Genomic DNA, 10,536 nt, shown 5'->3' with positions numbered 1-10,536 from the left:
ACATACACAAGCGCTGCTCTACTTTAAATATCAAATTTGGGAAGTGGCCAAAAGAAAGGAAAAGGAAAAATTGTCTGGGCATTCGCTTGGCATTATCCTGACGGATTCCTGCCTTTGTCCTGCCCCACGTTGGGCGCCATAAATAACTGTAACGAACGCGTACAGTAGGTCATAAGGTTAGGTACAGTAAACTGTCCCTAACACTGCACGGGTGGTCTTTACCGCGCCGTTCCGTCTACTTGGGGGACGGCTTGGCTCAGTCGAACGGGGCGTGGGTAAGGGCACGGCAAACTAGACTGTGTAAGTTACGGAAATTTGTCGTAGACAGAGATAAGGAAGTGGGAAAGGAAAGCGGTAGGAGTCGGCCGATCCTTGGGTGGTTTATACTACTGACCCTATTGAATGAAAGACTAGATGTTGTTGTCCTTCGTCTATACCCTCCCTTCCATGTAGACTTTACACTAAACAGTGGGGTCTACCCATATTCAACTGCCATGTTTGATCCGAAGTGCTCTAAATAAAAGAATTTATCTCATGTTCATTATATATAATTAGGGATAATCAAAACTGAGGAAATATAATCCATAGAAAAATACAATTTATCAGAAAAATACAATTTATAAGGAAAATACAATTTAAACTAATATTCAAATAGAAAAGTAAAAGAAAATGTCATGGATTTCCCATTGTATTCGAATTCGGTAATTACTCGTTTACTCACTCAGCTTTTCCGACTCTGCATCGATCGTTGGGCCCAGGAGGATGAGGTGCTTTTTGCTGTTTACCTAATTAAAGGAGAAGGAATACATTTGGGAAATACCAGACTAATAGTTCTGAATTGGTGTGCTTATGAAACTACTTAAAATATGGTCCTAGGATAAACAATGCATACTCCTTAGAGTTTACATTTAGGGAATATCAAGAGATTTAATATAAAAATTAAGAATTTATAGAATTAAATTAAAGAAAATTATACATGATTTCAATTAGGGTGGGAGTCGATACTAATTTGGCGCAGCTATCGAGGTTCGCCTTGGAATATTTTTGTGCAATTAAATATTGCCGAAAGTGTTCACATACACATGCTCGCAGGCAAGGTTAATGTTTTTCGCACTGTGTAGTACTGATATATTTTTTTTTCCTATTCAGGCTCACAAAAGAAAATCGTCAAAATACGGAACTTTCACCCTAACAAGTGGCTGGCTGCACGCTGAAGCACAAAAATAAACAAAACCGAACTGCAGCGGCAACAGTTATTCGTTGTTGTGAATGTTCTTATTTCTCCTCACATCCTGATCCTTCCTAATGCACGCTAACTTGGGGCTTCTCGGTCGCTGGTTACGTCACTCTATTGGCGGTCCATGCGAAGATCACGAAGCTAAGGGTGTCCCATTATTCCATGTTGGGGGGGTTACTGGGGTTCTTGCTGCTCCGATCTTGTCCTACGCCCGATCCAAGGCCAAGATCCAAACGCGAAGCCTATCAGGCTGCACCTGGTCGGAATCGTAGTACACTGTGCCACCTTGTAAATTTGGTCCCCAACACGATCACAATAACTATTGTTGTTTAATTTTATTTTACTCCGAATGCCTTCGCTGCACACACGTGTTTGTCGAATTTCCTATCACTTTTGGAATACGCTGATGGAATCTTCTTACTCGGCCAAAGATCAGGAAAGAATTAATGCTAAGAACTGCCAAGAGTTTGAGCATTCCCATGCTTCCATAAAACTTCCCTGCCTAACGGAATAATCGTATGATTTTCTACCTACTTTGGTCCGTTCATGCAAGTGTGAGGGGGAATTGCACATGCATATGCAATTCTGTTCCCATCTATTGGGTGGATACAGTCGAGGAGCGAAATATTGGCCTACCTATATATTTGTTTTCGTTTTGCAATGAGGTGCACGCTACATAGCTGAATGAATGTTGTATGCGTAAGGCTGATCTGTCAATCTAGGCGGAGAATAAGTTGTTTGAAAAAATTTTCGAATAGATCGGCAATAGCCTGATCAGAGGTCGCAGATGACTTTTCAAACGTAAGCAGTGGTAGGAAAGGTACATGTTTACGCTTTGTGTTTACAAAATTATAAAACTGCTTCGCACCCTGAGTAACATGTATCCGGCAGCGACGAATATAATTCAGTATAAAGAACTATATAAAGAACTACCAGAATATAGTTTGGGGAGTTTGCTACATAGCCCCTAGTATTCTTATAGGTAAGTGTTAGTGACGATACTAGTTTTTTGGGTTAGTAGACGAAGAAGAGGTGGAAGGTTGGTCAGTGGTTTTAATGTGGGGAAATTTCACTCCCACTGGTTTTACAACTTTTTTTTCACGGAACTAGACTGATTTTCTTGGACGAAAATGTTCTCTAACCAAAAACTGGGTGAACCAAACTACCAAAAACTGCGCTGGCTTTAGTTTTGGCTTTAATACAAGCCGAGATATCAATCTCTGAAGTATCAGGGGCAAGCCAAGAAACAAATAAATGTTTCGATGGAGACCGATTACACCAGGAACACCTCCATCGATGGAGGTAAGGGTTTTGGTGTCACAGGTACGAGAACTGCAGCATCAGTCGGTGGTCCGGACTGTGGAATACCCTTTTGGGCAACTCTGACGAGGTTTCATTCACTTGGACCTGTGGTATCACTTGAAGGGATACCACGGAGGACGGATCAGACAATTGCTTATTTTCCTTGAGAAATTCGGGGGTAGAATTGTTCTCAGTTCTAGCCCTTGTGGTGGCCAGAGATATGAGCGGCTGCGTTATTGACGTCTGAGCAGGTTAAGGAGGATTTCTTACGCTTAAGGGACCCAGTTAGCAGGTGATGGCCGCTAAACTGAATGTCAAGCGCACAGAGCTGATCATTGATTTTACGAAAACCAGCTCAATAAAGTTATTCAACTCAATAAATCCATTCTTAGTTTGTCTCATGAACGACCTCATTTCGTCTTGGACAGCACAAAAATTTTCACAATAATAATGTAAAACAGACCTACGGGAAACGGCATCCGAAACTGAGGCAGTGAACCCGGCACACCTGGCGTGTACTTACAACGTTTTCACATAGCCAGCAATGGATGGTAGGCTGGGATGAGGTGATTGTCTTGTTACAAAACTTCATAGAACAGACAAGTTTAAATTCCATATTATTAATTAATAACAAACAAAATTATTAAATAACAAGAAAGGAAAGCTAACTTCGGGCGGAGCCAAAGTTTATATACCCTTGCAGCTAAAACCGGATATATATCGCAAACATCGGATATAGTTGGCCGATCCTTATGAAATTTGGTAGGTTGGATCAACTGACCAATAGAACTTGTACTAAATTGCAGCTTTCTATCTTCAAAAACACGAAAGTTGGGTCATTTCCAATCGTTCAGTTATATCGCAGCTATAGGATATAGTAGGCTGATCCTTATGGAATTTGGCACGTCGTATTATTTTGCTCTTATTTTGCCAAAAATAGCTCTCATGCCAATTTGAACTCTCTAACTCTAAAAAAACCAAAGTTATACCATTTCCGATCAATTAGTTATATGACAGCTATAGGATATAGTCGGCCGATCCCGGTCGTTCCGACTTATATACTGCGTGCAAGGAATAGAAGGGTGTGTGCAAAGTTTCGATAGCTTTAAAACTGAGAGACTAGTTCGCGTTGAAACAGACAGACATGCTCATGCTCAATTATAATACCCTCTGCAAGGGTATAAGAATAAAAAAAACTCTATACTTTGAACCACTGTGCCAAATAGGAAGCCGAAGCGGGAGCTTTAAAGAATGCAAAGAAAAAATGCAGAAATAGAGATAAGACGGGGAGAAGCAGATCTGAGCTAGGCTTGGAATTGAATTTAAACAAATTATTAATTCGCCTCCAAATATACCGCAGTACACGCGAAGCGATACGGTTTAAGTTAAAACTTAAGTTTCTCAATAAATGCGATTCACAAGCAAGTAAACACCGGTTTACCAATATTTATTTATATTTAAAAACGTAGTGGGCACAAAAACAACACGACCGTTCGCTTAAGAGGAAAAGAGAGAAGTGATTTACTGTGATGGATTTACTTTCCAAAACTTCGAAATTACATCCAAAAGTTTATTAGCAATTGCGACATTTGTAATCGGTCTAAATATGACAAAACCCAGTAAAAGTAAAATTAAAATAAAAAAAAAATTGTCCATATGGATATCTATACAAATTCAAAATGAGAAACGCAAAAATCAAACTTATCCCAAAGAGGTAACTTTGAAAAAATAATAACTGATAATGATTTTAATAGTGTTAATATAAAAGAATATTTAAAAAGCGAGAATATAGAAGTTATTTTTGTGTAACCGACCAGTAACAATGGCAATGCAGACGTTGAAATATTCCATATTTCTCTAGCAGAAAAGATAAGAATTATATACCTCGAAAGCAAGAATTTATCAGTCAAGGATAAAGTTAGTAAAGCTATAGAATATTATAATAACAGTTATCATTTAACAACACAAAATACGACAATGAATATTGAATACGGAAACTGTGACAAAAAAATTATACGTTATTATATGTTAAATATATAAATTATATGTTAATATAAAAGAATATTTAAAAAGCGAGAATATAGAAGTTATTTTTGTGTAACCGACCAGTAACAATGGCAATGCAGACGTTGAAATATTCCATATTTCTCTAACAGAAAAGATAAGAATTATATACCTCGAAAGCAAGAATTTATCAGTCAAGGATAAAGTTAGTAAAGCTATAGAATATTATAATAACAGTTATCATTTAACAACACAAAATACGACAATGAATATTGAATACGGAAACTGTGACACAAAAATTATACATAATAACATTCTAAAACTATTATTATGATATTTTTGGTTTTATTATGATATTCTCATAAGAATCGGCTAATTATATCTGATGTTTGCGATATATATCCGGTTTATGATGATGTTAAAGATTTCGTTTGGATAAAACTAAATTTGCTCATATTGAAGCTGAGGCCCATATGGTAAAGTCGGCAAAGTAAACGCACTAGTGGCAGGATTGCTGGCTATGTCTGCATCGCTGCGGGCCCAGACGCCTGTGGGATTTCTAATAGGCATCACGGTTTATTTCGGTGAGCTCAGAGTAGGGTGAGCTCTCCAAAGAGCGTTCTGTACTAAAAGTTGACAATTGCTCGAAGTAGCGGCGGTGGATATATGCTTCTTCTTGCTATAGAGCTTTAGTATGTTGACGTGATGCCTGATTTAAGCTGTGCTTAGCAGATGGCTATCTGTGAAATTGCCATTCTCGAAGTAAGCGTCGCTTTTCGAGGACGAGCTGTTTTGCCTTCTTTTGGTTGCATTGTGAATTTATAGTTTGAAGGTAAAAGGACGAGCTGCAGTGACACGTACAGACTCCAGTGAACTAACAAAGCTGTTTACGTTGGCTTCATGGTTGAGATGAGGACTTAGCTCAATGTGTTGGCTATTATACTTTGTGTACTTAGGTTGGGTTAGGTTGAGGCGGCGATGCGGGGCCAGTCACTGACACCCCCATCCACTTGGGCCGCTAGGGCTCCTTGTGGTACCGCGCAGGCAGAGGTCCTACATGGGGACCTCTCCCCTCCAATCTGCTAATGTGACCAAGATTATGCTATTCTTCCTGCGGCAGATCAAGGTCCCATTCTGATTTACGAATGAAGGCTACGAGTCTGCGTGGAACGCTCTCCGCGAGGTCTGTTAGGTCCGTTAGTGCTGTTGAGCCCAAGAATTTGAGTCGGCTGCACAGGACACAGGAGGTCTGCGACTGTCGACGGTGATAAGCATTATTGCTTCTGCTTGAAGTCTGAAGGACTTTTAGACACAGCCGTTCGCAATGGAAACCACCTCCTACCTGGTCATACAATTTTGAACCATCTGTGTAAATTTGATGGGATCCGGCTGGTACTGGGATTTGTGTGGCCCATTCCTCTCTTGTATAAGGTGGGATAATCATCAGGTATACAGTAGTCTGTAGGCCCCGTTGACGTGCAGTGATGTAGGTCCAACTTGGTATGTCAATAGCCGGTTCCATATGCCCGTCTCGCGTAGCCTGATTGCCGATAGCGCGGCTATCTTGGCCCCCATTATCTCTACAGGTAATAGGTCGAGTATGAAGTCTAGGGCATGTGATACAGACTTCCGCCATCCTTTCGGTTTTCCTAGGTCTCTCTATATGTGGAGTTTGTGAGAGCAGGCCACCAGACCACCACCCCGTAGAAAAGGATGGGTCTAATGACCGCTGTTTAAAGCCATCTGACTATCTTTGGGGAAATTTCCCATTTCCCATCACAATGTCTTTTCTGCATGTATAGAGCGCGATTGTTGCCTTGTTAGCTCTATCCATAGTATTTGACTTCCAGTCCAGTTTTCTGTCTAGCGTAATCCCTAGGTACTTGGCGCTACCGCTGAGGGAGAGTGTTTCTCCTGATAGTTTTGGAAGCCGTAAATTTGGGATTTTGTACTTCATGGTGAAGACGACCAGCTCGGTTTTGGATGGGCTTACACCTAGTCCATTCCTAACTGCCCATGTTGAGAGAACTCTAAGTTTGTCCGTCATGCGGACACATAGAGGCTGGGAAAATTTCCCAGAGAAGGCAATTGCGACATGCGCATAAGCAGTAACTTTGTAACCACCACCTTCTAGGGATCGTAGTAGGCTATTAACCGCCATGTTCCACAGTAAATGTGAGAGTACACCTCCTTGTGGAGTGCCTCTTCTGACGTATCTATGAATAGATTCTCCTCCTTATGACGCCTCATCAATCCTGTTTACCAAGATCTGCTTTATAAGGCGTACGGATTGATCGTCTATTCCTAGTCCCGTCAGCGCATTGATTATCGAGCAAGGTAGGATGTTGTTGAATGCACCTTCTATGTCTAGAAAAGCAATGAGTGCGTATTCCTTGTCACTAAGTGCCTTTTCGAAGAAAGTAATGATCTCGTGGAGTGCCGTCTCCGTGGATCGGCCCTCCCTATACGCATGCTGTGATCCCGAGATGTCATCTGGGATGATGGTAAGAATAATGTGGAGGCTGATAAGTCTCTCCATTGTTTTGAAAAGGAAGTTGGTTAGTTGGTTAGGAAGGGAGGGACTGTCCCCCTGTCTCTGCGTTTCCAGGGTTGTTTCTTCTAGAGAGCGTCCCCGGAAATGTGCCTCTGTGAGACCCTCTAGGGTTTCTTTGTGGACGTTGTCCTTTTACATTCCGAAGTTTTAATGTATCCTACATTTTGTGCAGTTGTTGCGAGGACCTTTCGGAGTCGGAAGTCCTCTGATGTTTGTTAAATGTTCGTGCAGAACTTGGTCAAGGCATTCCTTTTTGCCCTACGCAGTTCTTTGTTGTACTGCCTAAGGTTCATATTGTACGTCTCGCAGGCTGTCTCCGTGTTCGCTTTACTTGCGAAATTTAAGGCTTTTCGGGCCCTGGTCTTAAAGAGCGCAAGTGTTTGCGACCACAATGGTGGTTTCGTTGACTTGCTTTTGCCCGATCTGCTTCTGGGACAAGCTTTATTGAATGCGCTGGCGCACGCCGCCGTTAGCGTGTCCACCATGGCATCCAGGTCGTCCCTACTGTCAAAGTCCCTTGCTGGAGGTTTCCCCAAGGATCTTTATAGTTTTTTTTTATATAACTCCCAATTCGCTTTTCTCGGGTTGGGTACTGTTAGTCGATTAAAGTTCTCAAAATTGACCACTAATTATAAATATCGATGGTCCGAGAAAGAGCGTTTCTCTAGGACTCCCCATCAAACAATCTGGTCAGCTAGGGAGTCAGAGTAAGAGTAATGTCAAGTACTTCCCTTCTGTTCTTGACTATGAAGGGTGGTTCTGTACCCCTATTACCCACCAGAAGATTGGAGCCTAGAATAAAATCAAAGATTGACTCACCCTCTCGTTCGTGTCAGTGCTTCCCCACTGATGATGCCTCCAGCCCGAGGCAGATGCCACTCGTTCACCACTCGTCACCAAAGGTCCTTGGGGATGAGCCCATCTTTGGAACCCTTGTCCAGGACTCCACTTCGTCCTTTTACTTCGTCACTTTGGCGACCGAGGGGTTGGACGGCTGCGGCTGGGCCCTCCTCTTCTTGGCCTGGGGGGCTTTTTCCTCCGTGGACCTTTGCCTTTTCACGGTTTGCGCGATCTCCTTGGCAGGATCTGACCCAGAACGTTTTTTCGGATACAGCCTCACACCCGCCTTTTCCGGTTTAATGTCGGGCAGGACCTCCCTTGCCCAGGTTATAATCTCGGCCTGGTCCGGATTGGCTTCGGCCGATGGGTCCGCCCTCATTAAAGTGAAGGCTGCTCTCCTCCTATCTTTATAAGAGCACTTTCGCTGCGTCGAGTAAGACGCTCCCGGACCAGGGTTCGCCTTAGGGGCCCCGCCGGTTGGTTTAAAAGTTGACCCTGGGGTCTTCCTCTCCACGCCGTTCGGTGGTCCCATGGCTAGCCCCGTTTGGAAGAAGAAGCCTTGGCAACCTCCTCCGCACCGGCGCGTAGCGCTTTCAGATATTGCCCCTCTGTGGGGGGCTTCTCCATCTCAGCAACTCCTTGGCTTCTGAAGGCCTTGGAGTTTTACGGGTCACTAACCCTATTTCCGGACTTTTTTAGGGAGTTCCGTTCTCCGCTTTGGTTTTTATTTGGTAAGGTAGTATTCATGTTTTGGTCCCACGAGTACGGAGGTAGAGTTAAAATCTGGGAGGTCGGCCGGTCCCACAGAGTTCGCAGTCCGGGCCCCCCCTTGGACACGCCTCCTTCGGCATATGCTGTTCCCTTGGATTGAGGTGATTTAAGGAAGGGAGTGTTCTTCTCCCCGCCCCCGCCCTACAATTAGCCACCATCCTCGGCAAAGACATGACCTTACCGGGACCTGTTTTCAGCCACCCATTACGTTTATGCGGTTTCTCAACTGTAATTCCGCGGTGCAGCAGGAACTAAAGATTGTATATAGGGTGCACTTGGTATTTTTTCCGGCCTTATTTTTTGGTTCGAGCTCAACCTTAAAAAGGGGCTGCGGCTTTCAATCCCTGTTTAGAATATTAAAGAGTGTCTTAGTGCAAAATACCTTCGCTTGTAGCGCCTTTTTAATCTCTGCAGGCGTTACGTCGGACTCTATGCTCTTAAGTTAAGTCTATGTGATACGTGCTGATATGTGTAGTCTAACTGATATGTGTAAAGGTTGCAGAGGGTATAATAAATTTGGTCAAAAGTGTGCCACGCAATGAAGGAGACATCTCCGACCCTATAAATTATAAATATTCTTGATCTGGATCACCTCCTGAGTTGATATGAGCATGTCGTTCTGTCCGTCTGTCTGTCTGTCTGTTTGAATTAGTCTCTCAGTTTTAAAGCTATCGACTTGAAACTTTGCACACTTTATCCTATAGCCGCCAAATGACTGAACGATCGGAAATGGTGTTTGGTAGAAATACCAACTTTGGTATTTTTTAAGTTCGAAGTTTGTGTTTTTTTTTTTTAGATTTTTTATTGTTATTATTTGGTTATATATATATCATATCAGGTTATAACTGCAAGGGTGTATATCAGGTTTTAACTACAAGGATATGTCAAGTTCAAGTTTGCTTTCCTTTCTTGTTTTTTTATATAAAAATATTTTTTCTATAAATATACCGAACTCACCGAAATAGTCCCATCCTAGCACCAAGCTTTCCTCCATGCCTGGAATCAACAGCAAGTTCAGAGTCTTTATCTTGTCACCGAAGCTTATGCTTGCCTGGAATACGGTTGCTCCGATTGGGCAACTTCATCAGCTTTCTATCACGATGCGATCCCTGGCGGCTTTCCGCTAGCACCCACGAGATAAAACTCGCGGTTGCTCCTATGTCTTCCATGGCCTCGACTTTTGCTCTTCCGACATCAACTATGGCCAAATATTGCCGCTCGTCTCCTGACACTCCTCCGATTAGTTTTGAGAGGCAGCAACGCGCGATCCTTTGCTGGGCCTCACACTGCCATCTCGGCATCCATTCTTGTCCTGGAGCGTTATGTTGCTCCGGCGTGCCTTTAGATTCGTCTAGATTCATCACCTCCTCTATAGATGCACATGCATATGGCCTCATAAGCATCTGCGTGTTTATGAACATGCGTGGCATGCAGTTCTCTACGAACTGCAGTTCTAGAGTTTACAGAGTTTCTAGGTTTGTTTGACAGAATTTATTGTTCGACGTGATTACCCAAGCCCAGAAATAATACAAATAGCATACAAACTTAATGAAAAACTTTATTTTTAGGCCTATTGATTGACTAGAAATAACTCTTGGCGAAACCGCTCGGTCCCCCTGCCGAGTGGGCAATTCTTTCAATATGCACACAGCCCAGGCATACGCGAGGGAGGACCCGCTGTCTTGGCTACCAATAGGCATACCGCCCGGGGAGGATCCGCTGTCTTGGTGCCTGGCAGCCGGACAAGGGCACTAGGGCCTTCCTGCTATTCGGGACACACACTCGGCTTATCTGCCGCTGGTCGTCAGCTCTTTTTGAAACGCTCCAA

Source organism: Drosophila bipectinata, chromosome 4 (assembly GCF_030179905.1).
Source record: "Drosophila bipectinata strain 14024-0381.07 chromosome 4, DbipHiC1v2, whole genome shotgun sequence".
Taxonomy (NCBI): Eukaryota; Metazoa; Arthropoda; class Insecta; order Diptera; family Drosophilidae; genus Drosophila; species Drosophila bipectinata.
Note: the sequence above shows the minus strand (reverse complement) of the source record.